The sequence below is a fragment of the Ammospiza nelsoni genome, chromosome Z (assembly GCF_027579445.1).
Source record: "Ammospiza nelsoni isolate bAmmNel1 chromosome Z, bAmmNel1.pri, whole genome shotgun sequence".
NCBI lineage: Eukaryota > Metazoa > Chordata > Aves > Passeriformes > Passerellidae > Ammospiza > Ammospiza nelsoni.
This window is the reverse complement of record NC_080669.1, coordinates 81,919,491-81,934,081: the sequence shown is the minus strand read 5'-3', so window position 1 is coordinate 81,934,081 and position 14,591 is coordinate 81,919,491. Positions and strand designations below refer to the sequence as shown.

The following is a 14,591-nucleotide window of genomic DNA, read 5'->3' as shown; positions in this document are numbered from 1 at the left end:
GAGTCCCTGAATTTTCACAGCAAAATGGAAGATGAGACTCCTCAAGAAACTGAGTTATTCACATAGGTCTTCCAGTTTGACCTCAGTTCTTTGTGGCTTTTCTTTAATTGCTAGGAAAAATCATGAACCACAAACAGAGAGAAATGTTTACTCAGTCCTAATCATGAGTGTGGGTCAATGACTAAGGTCCCCAAATAAATCAATAGTGCTGGAATAGGCAAGCACCCCCTTATGGGGCACAGATACTTCAGGACAGTGAAAGTAAGGATGAAGGAGCCTTTCTTGGCTACATTTCCAGCATGAAAAATCAAATGCAATTTGTCCAGATTAGTGGGCTTAGTCTTTTTCTGATTATCTGGTGCCACAAATATGTGACCCATGCCTATGCCTCTGATTTTTAATAAACACATTTGCTGGGTCCAATAGTTCAGCAATTTGTACAGAAAATTAGATGTAATTTGCCCTGAATGCCACTGGTTTCTCAGCTAGTTCAAAAAAATGCCAGGCAGTTCAGCAAATAACTGCAACATCTCTGCCACTGAATCAGGCTGGGGACCAGCCTGATGAAGCTTTCTGTTGTCTGCTTCAAATCCAGGCTCTCCACGGCTTTCAATTTCCATAACCTTCTGTATATGCTCTCCAGCCTTCCTCCACATTCCTTTTCTGAGTCCTATTATTTTATTTCTTACTCTTCCTTAGAAATTCTCAGTGCAAAGGGTCTGATTTAATGACAAATGAGAATGTTTTTCTCATCAAAACCAAAGATGCTGGTGCAGACTTTCCCACAAGTGCTACCATGAAGGGCTACATCTGCCCTCTCAGATCAGTGCCTGCCCTTCCCTGCCTCTGTCCTAGCACTTGCAGAGATACCAATGTGTTTAAGATATTTGTGATGTTTTGTGTTCTAAAAGCCTAATAAAGAGATGGAAGAGAGATGGAAGTAGTAGGGGTTTTATTTGGTTCTTTTTTCTTTTTTTCTTTTTTTTTCTTTTTTCTTTTTTCTTTTTTCTTTTTTTCTTTTTTTTTTCTTTTTTCTTTTTTTCTTTTTGTTCCTTTTTTTTTTCTTTTTTCTTTTAGCATTTTTTCCTCTTTTTTCTTTTTTCTTTTTTCTTTTTTTTTTGTTTTTTTTTTTTTCTTTTTCCTTTTTTCTTTCTTCTTTTTCTTTTATTTTTTTTTCTTTTTTCTTTTTTTCTTTTTTCTTTCTTCTTTCTTCTTTTTCCTTTATTTTCTTTTTTCTTTTTTAATTTTTCTTTTTTATTTTTTTTTCTTTTTTCTTTTTTAATTTTTCTTTTTTCTTTTTCTTTTTTTCCTTTTTTTTTTTTCTGTTTATCATTTGGCAGTGCCCTCCTCCCCTTGCTGCCCAGTGATGGACACAGATGGCTGCTGCCTGTTCCAGTTAGCTTGAATAGCCAGTAGGAGACTTTGGGGCTCTTAAACAAGGCTCCCTCTAGGCTGCTCTCAGCCTCATCCCTAAATAAAGTTAAATAAATTTTTGAAATATTATATGGCAAGTTTTCTCTTAGGAATGCCAAGTTCATACAGGAAACCTGTGATCCTTTTTCTCCCACTCTTGTCTATATTTTTTTATTTCCTTTTTTCTTCCTTTTCACTCACAACCTCCTTTCTACCCCCTCAGCCCCCCTTTCTTTCCTTCCTGATTCTCTTCTTCATTTGCCATCTGCTCCTGGCTTTCATTTTTTTGGTTTCCCCTTTCTCTGTCAATACAAATATCTCTCCACCCACTCCAAGAGCACTGTTGTGCAAAATGGGTTTTGTTTCTCTGGACAGTGTTGGAGCAGCTTTTTTTGCTGCAGTTTAAACATAAATTACAAAAATAATCTAAACATTTACGTTTAAAACTAAAAAGAGTATCTCATAGAATAAGTATATTTTAATTTTAAATAAGAATAGGGCTAAAATATCCTTAAAGTTATGTTTTATGGAATAGGAACCCCACAAGACTTCTGTAGACTGAATAGATGGGGAAGAAATAAAAAAGACATCCCACCCCTTTTCTAGGTTATTTTTTTTCCTATAATTACCAATAACCCACTATTAGGCTTCAAGGACAAAAATAACTCTTAGACTGTCTAGCTATCACATCAGAACTAGTCTTTTCCCCCCTGGCAGCAGTTTGGAAAGATGATTCCTCACGGCACCTGAAGTCTATAATTGTCAGATCACTCAGTCCCATGGAGAAGTCCAGGCAGGTGGTATCTGCTCCGTGATTATTTCTCTTCTTCTTTTTTTTTTTTTTTTCTTTTTTTTTCACCTAGTTTCTTCACTGTCCCCAAATGTCAGATGTGTTACAGAGGAATGCCTGGATTTTGGGGAGGGAAACAGAGGGATATTAGAATGGGTTAACTCTATCTAAGCTGGTGCAAACAATGCCAACTTTGACGTTTAAATTCTCATTTCCAAACGGAGGTTTCTGTGGGTTCTGTGATGTGTAGAGGCCCCAGGTGGGAGATGGGTCCCCACGTGTGAGGTGCTGTACAAGCACATTAAATTCCCCGACTAGAAGATCTTACAGTGTAAGTAAAGAAGACCAGGGAGAGGCTGGAGGGTAGAGGCTGAATGAGCACAATCTTTGTTTTACAGCAAACAGCTAAATTAAATGGTGTCCCCAGTGGGCTGAAAGAAATCTGAGGTAGAAATGGACATTGAACATCGATTACCTGAACCTCAGTGTTTTGCTCATAAAGCAGTTTAGACTTCAGGCAAAATCTGGCCTCTGGTTTGATCTTTCAATAACATTCTTTACTTTCTTATCATTTTCAGAAGCAACGGGCTTTCACACTGATGCATTGTAAGGTAAGACCAGGCACAAAGGAAGAGCAATTCTCTGCCCATTCATATGCAGCCATCCCTTGTGCAGAGCACAGCGGGTATGTAACAGCTACCCAGCCTCACTGCAGAGAATAAGGAGGGCCGTGTTTAGCAGATGCCTGGGTAGAATGACTAGCAGGTGGGGTCTAACCTTCATTCTTGAACAGTAGCATTATCAGATTTTTAATGATCACAGAGCAAGCAAAGGACATACACAGAGTCCCTCTCTCTTTTTCTCTGTGTGCATCTGTGTGTGGGTATGAGATCACTTCTGTCTCTTGCAGTTGGGCCATGCCTAGGAGAGCAGAATAAGTAATCTCCTAATAGAGGATAGTAAAAACCTCCTTAAGATCAAAGGATAACGGTTTGTGTCTTTTCTTCCTCCCTCTCTCTTTTCTTTTCTTTTTTTTTAAGCAAAAAAATAAAAAGAGAGGGGGTTCTATTCTCAGCTTTACTGTTCAAGATGGATGATTTGTCTCGTAATTGTGTTCTCTGACTGCAGCAGATGGATTCGTTACTAGGGCTGGTCAGAAATCTTTCAGCACAATGTGGTTTTGTGTGTGTGTGTGTGAAAATGATGAATCATCAAAACTGAAACTTTTCATGAAGATATGGCTGCGCAGAGGAAACTTTTCTCACAAAGTTTCCTCAGCTCCCCACTGGGGCTTGTGATTAAAACCAGAGAAAGCAAAAGCTTCTCATCTTGGGGTAGCCCAGAAGATAGGATGTGTGGGCACTGAGGTTTTGAGTTTCTCTTCTGATTTTTCTGAACTGCTTCTTTTCTCATGTAAGCGTGTTAGTTACTTTAGCATCTTATTATTCAGCACATTTCCTTATATATATATATATCTGTGTATATATAAAGAAACATAAATGGAGTATTAGTGTTTTAACAAGTAAAATTGAGGGAAAGAGGATGGTCTGCTGGACATGGCTAAGTGAATGCAGGTCATGTCCCCTAATAAAGCCACCATATGCCTTTTTTTGAAACAGAAGAGTGTTTGAAATCTTCAGCAGGAACAGCTTGCTCATTACAGGCCCTTCTTCTCAAATCCACCAGATCCTGTTTGTTTTTGTTTCAGTAGAAATCACCAAAATAATCCAGGGGGACTAATGCTCAAGGAAAAGTCTTGAAGGCAAAGTCACTTAGCTCATGACCACAGATGAGGAGTAACATTTTACAATGAAAGGAGGTCATGAGCCTAGTTATCTACTCATGTTTATATCCCGTAAAGACTTTTCCCCTCTGAGTGTTTGTTTAGCTTGTATATAAACTATTGCTGATTGTACTGCTGCCTTTGGGATCCAATCTTATGCATGACTTACCCTGTGCATAAAGAAGTTTGTCTTGGACCTCCTTAGCAAATGTTCAGTCTAGACTCTAATCAGCACAGAGAGAGAGAGACACTTCCAACAGGAGCTACAGCCAGCAAGAGGCCTATTTGGAAGACTGACAGGACACCAAATGTGTCTTTTAAATAGGGCAAGGCAGCTTGCTAATGGGCAGGAATTTGGCCCTGAGGTTTCAGCGTATGACAGCCATGTAAATGACAATCCCGCTGTAGCAATGGGAAGAGAAAATCAATAACGCTGCCCTATCAGTGGGAACAATAACAGGGAACAAATAAAGGACCACTGTGGAGCAAAACATTAGGCTGGGATTTATCTGAAACAGAGCAAGAAGGAAGAGAAGGGAAATATGTCAAAATTTATTTCCTAAAAATAGCTCGGAGGTCAATACAAAGGCATCTCAGTAATGGAGTGAGAGAGAAGATGACAACAAAGTTGTCACCAAAGGTGAGATAAAGCTCACCAAAGCAAAAAAAAAAATAGTCCCAAATTATTGCAAAGGTCCATTCTATCTTATCCACTAGCAGGTCTACCTGTTCCCTTGAGCTTCTCTTCCAGAGCACTCTAGGGCAGTTGAGCATTTTCCATTTCTAGAATCTTTCTGCACTGATTTGCTTCTTACTTAAAAATATTCACCATAAGAAAAAGGAACCATGAAGCATATAGCCACGTAATCTCCTTGCAGGACATCTGACATGTCACATTTTTTCTCTGGACAATTCATAATGTACAAGGAGTACCAAATCCGTTTTTTAGGTTGGTGACCACGTTGCAGGTCACACAGGTCCGCCAGTCTATTACCATGTCTAAGCTGAATAAAACTACACTAAAAATTGTTATTTTGAATTACAAATAAGATTTTACCCCCATCCAGTTAACTTCTTCTCCTTTGTACTGGTTTCTTGATATTTGAAGAAATGTATATTTACTCCATCATGGAAGTTGAAGTTCCTTTTATTAGTCCTTTAAACCAGCTTTTTCAAACTGTTTTAAATTCAAATAACATCCTAAAAAATATGTGAGATATCATATACAAACTTCTCCCAATGGTTTTCCATCTTAAAAATAATGGGTTAGATTGTGAATGTTTGATTATGGCTCCCTCACAACACCTTGTTTGTTCTTTTGCTTACCTGCATGTACATATTTATATGATGCAATGGTAAAGAATGGGAGGTTTCCATGGCCCATTGAAGTTTATGAGTCAGATCAGATCATAGATAGAGAAACAACTTCTTACAGTTTATCTTTTACTCTAAAGTCATCACAGGATTCATCACCCCCCTTTTTCCCCCAAGGTATATTCTTATAGCTATATCCAAATTTAAATGTCATGAGGTATTTGGCTTTCATCCATGTTATCTTTGTGCTATCCCATTTGCAGTTAAGGGTGCCATCTAAAGCTTGATTCTCTTCCATCATTTTATGTATTTATTTTGGCAGAAACTTATTAGTATACCCTGTCAGGACAAAACTTTGCACTATTTGATCACTCCTTATTTGCATTTTTAATAGTCCCCATTAGACAGCCTCCGAACTAATTAGCCAAGCATCTGTAATAGAAAACTCTTGTTTCCTATTTTCAGAACTAAGAAACTAATAGCTGAAGCCCTACTAGAACAATTAAGTAATAAGAAAAATATTGTGTTAAGGTTGGCAATAGAGTAGTTGCCATAAATCACTACAATAATGACTTTCAGCTCACAATGTTTAAGCCGATAAAAAATTAACCCACACACTGTTTCTGTGGTCTACAAAATAGATGTACCAGATTAAAAAATGAAGAGGAAAAAATGTATGTAATGTATATGGAATCATTCAGGTTTTGTTCACTGGGAGGAAGACAGGGGCATTTAGTCCTTAATATAGCAAAACCTGTTGATTTTTATTTTATTTATGTAACTTCAAAAATTATTACTTAAATATCAGTGAAAATTATTAAGTGTAAGCTTTTTAGCCAAATCTTTAAAACCTTTGAAGTGCTTTGTTCCCTTTGATTTCAACAGAAGCATTTGGTGCCTAAATCTCTTCAAAGTCACAGATCTTAGGACAGTGATTCAGTTGCCCAAACACTGATCTTTTGCATTAGATATCATAAATTATCCCACCCCCATTCAGCTACTGCTGGAAAATAGATTAAGGGCATTAGGCATCCATATTCAGGCAACTGATTTTTGCCTGAAGTAGTTTCCACTGCTTTTCAGAACGTTATTCAGCACTTCCTTTTTTCTATCATCCAGAATGACAGAAGCTGTAAAAAAAAAAAGTGAGATTTTGTTAGTTTAAGTATCACTATCAACTTCTTCTTCAACAAGTAGGATGTGCAATGCATTATTTTGCCAAAACAGTCTTTTTGCAAACGTAACAATTCTGAGACACTGCTTCAGAAAGACAATCACTAGAATGGAAAAGTTCTGTATAGCAGATTGAATCATTAAGGATGGCAAGTAGCCGAAATAAAAGTCAAAGTAATTTTGTTGTGAGCTTTCAAATAACTTTCTCTGCCCTGCTGGAATTTCAAAATTCTCAAAAATTAGCAAAAGTAAAAACAATTACAAAAAAACCCAATTGAACGACACTTACAATGGAACAATAACAGATGTTCAAAATTCTGCATCAGTGTGGGAAATTGCTGGTTTCTTCATTGACAGGATAGTCACTCACTGGAGCAGGTTCAGAGTTACAGAAACATCAGATTTTTGTTTTGCGATCCAGACCCCTCAAAAGGGCTGTTGGTATTTTAAAGTCTTTGCTTTTTTTCATTATCTTTATGTCCTCCAAAATTCTTTGCCATTACCTAACAAAGTCAAACACTTAATTTATAACATCAAATTTGTACAAAAGGTCATGCTTTCTGTTTCCATTTTGAGAAAATAAATTGAAAAAATCTTAAATAATATGTCCTCTGCAAAAATAAATGGAGCAAAATAGTATTTTCTGAAAATCTATATCAATCTTTTAGTTTTTATTTTTAACTTCTACTAACTGAATTAATGATTTACCCAAGCAGTCCAAGATTAGATTTTTGTAAAATGAGCATGAGAATGGTAAAATTTAGTTCCTGAAAAGACATAGTATCTTGCTTTACTTACATCCCTTACAACTTTGAATTTAGTTAACATTGTAATGAAACCAATAATATGCTTAAAGCGATGAAACTAAATAATGATGTATTTATAAAAATAATGAAACTACCTGATTACTTAAAGCTAAGAATATGTACATTTCAAAATGCGCTCCTATTATGTAGCTAAGTGCCAACAATAGACAAAAAAATCTTTAAATATCTTTTACTCTAGCAATAGTATCACCATATTAACTACATCTCTGCATTGACTTGCCATTAAGAACTACCTTAGGACTTATTTTTCACCTAAGTTTTCTTTAATTTGTTTTTCTTCCTTTATCTCTTTGTAAATTACAAGATTCCTCAAAAGAAACAAGCATGAAAAATCATTTAAAGAAGTTCAGTTTCAGGAAGCAGGATAACATTTTTAATCCCCTGATCTTCAAAAACATTCCCTGAAGGAATTTTGAACACGGCTCTGTACTACAATTAAAAAAAAAAAAAAAAAAAAGGACAGCATTCTTTTGTTTATTTGTTTGTTTTTGTAATTAAGAAAGACTTTTGTTTCTGTCTAAGCTGATCATGTTGAAAATCATACTGGAAAAATAATACAACTTCAATCCTGGTTTATAGCTCTTGGCTGTGCCAGGACAGTACCTTTGCATATATGTTGGGGCTTATACCCAAAACTTGCCAGTTGGACTCGGTTTTAGTCTGGTTCTTGCCTCTTCACACACACACTCTTCTTAAAACACCTCTGCTCAGGCTTTCAGCACTAAGTTATTGTGAGATTCTTTTTGGGTACGTCTGCAGCAACCTGAAGCAAACTTCGCCTGCCTGTGCCAGCCACCGTGACACTGAAATGAGTATGAATGTGGATGTACTAAAGTAATTCTGAAGAGTGACTAGAGCCAAAATTTGAGCTTGGTTTTGGAGAGGAAAAGCTGGTGAACTAGCACATTTTGGCTGCCCATTGCACCGCCTGCTAGGAGACAATAACTTTCCCAAAACTTGCCTGATGCAGCCAAAAAAACAATGACACAGAAGCAGACGTGTTTGTTTCTTATCAGCAGGGATCCTATTGCTGCAAGCTCCACTGTGTTTTGGACTCTAGCTCCACTCGTCAAACCATTGCTCTTGCTCCATCGCCAAGCAGCTTACAGAAGGCAATTAAGTATTGCATAGGCATTTGACAGTAAACAATTATGGAACTTAATATCCTGTAGCTCAGAGGGGGGAAAGACGCCTCCTACACTGGCTGAGCTGGTAATCAATGACTTTGACAGTGGAGAACTCTGTCTCTGAAAGACAAATGAAGCTATTTCCACAATCACCCCATCACCATATTCCACCACAAACTCTCTTCAATTGGGAGATTATTTCTTTTACAGGGTCTGGCAGCAAACGAGATCTAAATGCCAGGAAAGAACTGGCACAGACTTTTGACTGTTCAGCTTGACCACTGGAGTCTGTGCACATTCAGAAAGGCATGTCATGCTGTGTGCGTTTTTGAAGCTGACGATGAGAGCTGGGCCGCGGTGGGAGGCTGGCGGGTGAGTGATGCTGTATTATTTGGAGAGCCCATGCCGATGAATTGTGCTACACAGCGTGCCAGAGAGATGGGATCCAGGCAGGCAGGCTCTGGGCAACACGGAAGCCTGATATCAAGAAACAGGAGCCTCAAAAAGCAGGCCGGCAATCTGCGGAGTTTTGGTAACAGCACCAAGTTCACGCTGAGAGCTTTGCTGGGGAAAGTCGTGATGCGTCATTCGACACAAGGTATTCAGTCAAAACGTAAAAGAAAAATCTCTTCATTAAACGTCAAGATGTCTTTGAAGCTCACAGCAGAGGTTTCTTTGCTGTGACAAGTGATCTCCTGGGCCAGAGGAGATGCATTATTTAGTTTCCAAAAACCTAATATATAACATAACTATAAAATGTTATTGTTACTAGATAGGAATTTCTGTAAGTATTTCTTACAGCATTTCAAAATATTATTCTTATCACTTGTCCACAGACACCCATCTTTCATATAAACAGAATGATCAAGTGTAATCTCTAGGGAGAGAAAAAAAAGCTCTGTCATCATCTTAGGGGTGAAAAATTCTGTGTTGCTTTTATGTAGAAATCACAAAGCTTTAATACTGGGTGAATGGTATTATTCCTTCCTTCAGATGAGTAAAGGGATCCATGATGGTACCTCAGACATTCATGTAGGTCCAGATTTACCTTTAACTAGATCTGTATTCCTATGGCCAATATGATGATCTCACTACAGGGTGATCCAACCTATCCTAAGCCAGATTCGTTCCTAAAATTAAATGAGTCACATTTTGTAATTTATTCTCATCATCTATAAAAGAATCAACTAATAAATAAACAAACAAACAGAAAAATGAGGAGGCCAGATGCCTAAATCTGAGGGAGGTGAATAACTTCCATAGTGATTACTAAAAGGTGCTGAGAGATCATTGAAGAAACAAACACTAGGGGTCTGTGGACTGCCAGAAAGCAAAGACAAGGTCACTGCCTGAGCAGAACATTTGGGATGAGATATAACCTTCTGATGAGATCTGCGCTCCTCAAAAATCAGCAACACTAACATTCAGTTCAGCAGGGATAACTTTTCATGCAGATCTCTCAGCTTCCCGACCTAACCTATTATAACTAAACAGATATTCACAGCAAATCACCAAGAGTAAGAAAGAAGTTCTTGGGGTGAGAATTCAGGGTCATTTAGGAACAAGGGGCAAGAATCAGCACAGGGAAGAGATCAGGGCAGAACATGATGTGTGGCACAGAGAGTGGGCCAAGGAGGCAGTGACCCAAGCTATGGGGAGAGAATCTGACCCTCAGTATATAGTGGGGAGCTTCTCCAGCCTCTTCCACCTCCTGCCTCTCGTGCAGGTATCTGGATCCTACACTTTCATGACTTTTGTAAAACAGATTCCCTCAATGTCATCTTCCTCTCTAGAACCACTAAATGTCCTTTCCACAGCTCCAGCCCTTCTTGTTACACTGCAACACAAAGATGGTTATTTCTGGGAAATCCCTCAGGATCACTTTACTAGGCCCCTTAAAGATGTTTAGTGTTTGTACCAGTTTCTTGCCCCCTTCTAGTAAATGTGCTGTGTAAGCAGGCAGGACCCAAGCATTTACAGGCAGAAAAGACAGAACGAATGCCTGTACCCATGAAATTTGCCTGGTGAAATTCCCTGCCAGAAATTCAGTACAGTCTGGCAGTTTCAGGGTACAGGGTCCTGACACTGACTCCTGTGGAAAATCAAGAGTTCTTTCAACTCCTTCTCCAAAACCCACCTGGAATCCCTCTGCTGACCTATTCTTTATCTCTCTTTGTCTATCCTGCCCTGACAGCTGCTCATATCTGACAGCCTGGCCAGCTCTGAAGGAACTACACATGAAAAGCCCACCAAAAGATTCTATAAACTGTTCCTGTAGCTGCAGCAATGGTCTCTTATGGCAGTTTTCTCTAGATAAGGTAGTTGGAAGAAGTGTCTACAGTACAAGAAATGATGACTCCTTAATGGACTGCAGCTGTCACATAGTGAAATTTTGTGTGTCATTCTTCTCTCCTGAGTAACTAGCGACGGGACAAGGGGAAAAAGGGCTGAAGTTGCACCTGAAGAGAAGGGTTAGATTGAATTAGGAAAAATTTCTTCACCAAAAGTGACGTCAGGCAATGGAACAGGGTGCCCTGTGGTGGAGTGGTGGAGTCACCAGTTCTAGACATGTCTGAGATATGTAGGAGTGGCACAATGGTTTATTGACGGACATAGCACTGCAGAGTTAGTGGTTGGACTCTTAAAGGTCTTTCTTTTCCAGCCTAAATATTTCTATAATTCTATAGCAGAAGAGGTCAGGTGGATATGGAAACATCTTAATTAATGTTAATGGTAACAAATGGTGCAAATTATGTTGCTTTAACAGCTTATTTAAAAGACTGATTACAAACCCTTTTATTTTCTCCAATCAATTTGCACTTTCTGAAGGCACGCACACAGTGCTAAAAATTGTTTTAGAAGCAATAGCCATTTCAGAACCCGTTTTGCCTCTTACAGCAGTGGCCCAGGTACACTTGCAAAATGTGTGTTGCTTTTGGGATGAATTTAGCAGCATTTTATATTTGGAAAACAACTGTGCACCCACCAGGTTTGACTGCAATGGTTCATCCACACCCAGACAAGGACTTTCTGAGAATCACTAACAAGTTAAGAGAAAGAGTGGGACTTCTGTATGAGAAGAGAAAAAAATACTTTTCTGGGAATTGGTAGAAAATATCTTTTTGACATTTCTTGGTCCTTCATGATTGTGGCTTGTTCACGGGCTGCAGGGAGACTTAAGAAAAAGAATGTGATGCACTGAAAGTCTAATGGAGCAATAATAAAAGCAAGAAGAAACATGTTGTCTTCATTATTCCTTTATTAAGATTCACCTAGTACACCTGATAACATTAAGCAGCTGACAATAAGATGAGAATTAGCATTCACATCTCTGGAAAACATAGTATCTCCTTTAAGTGCTCTCTGTTCAAAATGGAGGAAGAATCATGCATGTCCTTTTCAGAAAGATGTAAATCTTTTAAAGCAGCTGTACGAGACAGGCCAGTACTTGGAGTTAATTCCTGTCTTGGATCACAGTGAGTTCTTAGTCACAATATCCTAATTGATGCAGCTCGGCAATCAAGTTGTGAAATGGGAATGTATCATCATTTTAAAAAAATTAAGCTTGAGAGATATTGTGAGGGTCTACATGGATATGTAATGTAGAATCTTTGGTGGCCTCCATAATATTGAAACCACTAGAATCTTTTCTTCCCAGTCCTGTAGTGGGGACTTATCATTCCCCAACCAATTTATAATCAAACCAGTCTTCTTACTGTAAGTGTGATTTTTATTTGCGGAGTGCAACTTTTCTGGAAATTACTCATTAGGTGGGAAATTTTAAAATTATTTTTATTAACTTTTTTTTTAAAGATGGACAAACTGAAATGCAAAGAAAGGATGCAAGAGGAAAGAGAATGAAGAGAAGGAAAATCTCTTTTTGTTGATGAAGGGCTGTATGCTTTAAAAGATTGTCATAAATATGAATGTCACATGAATATTTCAGACAGGAAAGAATTAGAATAAATAAGGGAATAGGACCAACATGGTCAGAATTGAAGCAGAGTTTCCAAGATGATCATGGATGGCTCCTAATGGTAAAACTTGAAAATATAGTTTAGATGTTCAGGAGGAGTGGTTTTAGGACCACATTAAGGTTAGTTTTAATTCCAGGTGTAAAATTAAGCAAAGGACTTTATCAAGTTCATATAACAAGTTCTTGAAATAAAATCCTTGCTCAGATCCTTATCTAGCAGAAAATGCCATAGAACAGAATTACACTGACCTCAGCCAGCTGCATTTCTGCCCCAAGATTAGAAAATCAAAGTTGCATTTACTGGATGGAAAATTCTATCTTGAGAACTGTGATCTTGTAAAAGACTTGAAAGAGAAAATGAGAATCAGTAATAGCTCATCAGTAGAATATGGGATCCAGTGAGATGTTTTGTTGCAGAGGACCAATATGATCCTTAAACACATAAATGAAAATTTATCAGATGGGAGAAAGGAATCTTTTTAATAGTTTTTACTTGGCATTGATATGACCATTATAGGAAAACTGTCCAGTCTTTGTATCTGCAGCTGAGAAAAGGTATCTAAAAAAGATTGGAAAGTGTTCAGAAAAGTTCCACGGGAATTATTACAGGTTTGAAAACACTGTGCAATGAAGTTCTGCATGCTCTTTTTGATTTTTCAAAAGGAAGATAAAGGCATAACTAGACATGGTCTATAAATATCCCCCGAAAGAATAAAAATGTGATAATAGAAGTTTCCTCAGTCTTAGAAGGAAAAACTTGAAAAGATCCAGTGGCTGGGGATGGAAACTTGGCAAACTGATTCTGAAAAGAAATATCCGTTTTTAACAAAAATTATAAAAAACAGTAGAATGACTGGCAAAGAACTATAGTGGGTTTTTCATCACCTAACACTTTCAAATAAGGAAATAAAGTTTTTGTTTGCTTGTAGAATGCACTGTACAAACATAGATCACAGAAATAAAACTGCAATTTCTTAATGGAAATAATGTCTTTATCTGAAGTGCAGTCAAAATTTCAAATTCAATTAACTTATTTTAATATCAAATTGAAATTGGATGTTTTATCTAAGATGGCTGTGCAAAAAGACTTTCCTCTATATCCAGTGGCTAAAGAGTAACACCTTCATATACCTGTTCACTTTTTCTAGGCAGGGATCTTTGGTTAGATGAGCCACCCTCAAAATGTGCCTCTTTCTCCTGGTTGTAGCGGGAGGATACAGCCAAGTGTCGAACAAACATAGGTATCTACACCCAGTGTTACCATTGTTCCACCTTCAATTCAAACCAGAACTGGTATTTCTAGTGCATAACTCAGATCATCCTAAGGAGAACTAAGCAGGGCTAGGAAATGTTCGCTAAAAATACCTATCTATTGTACTAAATTTAAAATGCTAATATGTGATGGTTGTGTTGAAGGAAGAGATGTAGATCTGACTCCATGTTACAGAAGGCTTGATTTATTATTTTATGACATATATTACATTAAAACTATACTAAAAGAATAGAAGAAAAAGCTTCATCTTAGAAGGCTAACTAAGCTAAGAATAGAAAAGAAAGAATAACAAAGATTTGTGGCTCGGACAGAGAGTCTGAGCCAGCTGACTGTGATTTGCCATTAATTCTAAACATCCATATGAGACCAATCATGGATCTACTTGTTGCATTCCACAGCAGCAGATAATCATTGGCTTCTCATCTTCTCAGGAAGAAAAAAATCCTAAAGAAAGGATTTTCATGAAGGGATGTCCGCAACACTAATATTCCAGTTGCAGATCCTGTAGTCTTTTACAGTTACAGCTGTATGGGATGAATCCCATCCTTAGTTAATGCAATTTCTCATGGCCTTTAGGCTGAAAGGAAATCCTGTGAATAATTAAGCATTCAGATATAACTATGATAGTCAGTTTTACAATATTCGTGAAGATTTCTTTCTAGCTGGAACTTGAAGAACCAGGGTTGGTCTCTCTGCCTCATTTAAATTTTGCTGAGTAACTGACATTTTCCTACAGCAGTTCTATTTTGTCATTGAGGGGAGCTTTATTTTAAAGGACCAGGTCATGACTTTGGGTTATATTACTTTATAGTAGGCAATCTCAGTTCTACCCAGAATACTTTATGTGTCTGAGGTCAGACTTGTAGACAGCTTATTAGCATCTTCTTAATTTGAAGATGTAAAAACCCCATAGGT

The 14,591-nt window shown here is 37.7% G+C and overlaps 1 long non-coding RNA gene across 1 annotated transcript in view; it reads right to left on the bottom strand.

The window, feature by feature from the left end:
• Nucleotides 1-949: 949 nt before the first annotated feature.
• Nucleotides 950-14,591, bottom strand: part of LOC132086904 (uncharacterized) — a 69,107-nt gene continuing 55,465 nt past the window's right edge. The window contains exon 2 of the long non-coding RNA XR_009420453.1: nucleotides 950-1,309. This is a non-coding gene — a long non-coding RNA (uncharacterized LOC132086904). The remainder of the gene's footprint in view (nucleotides 1,310-14,591) is intronic.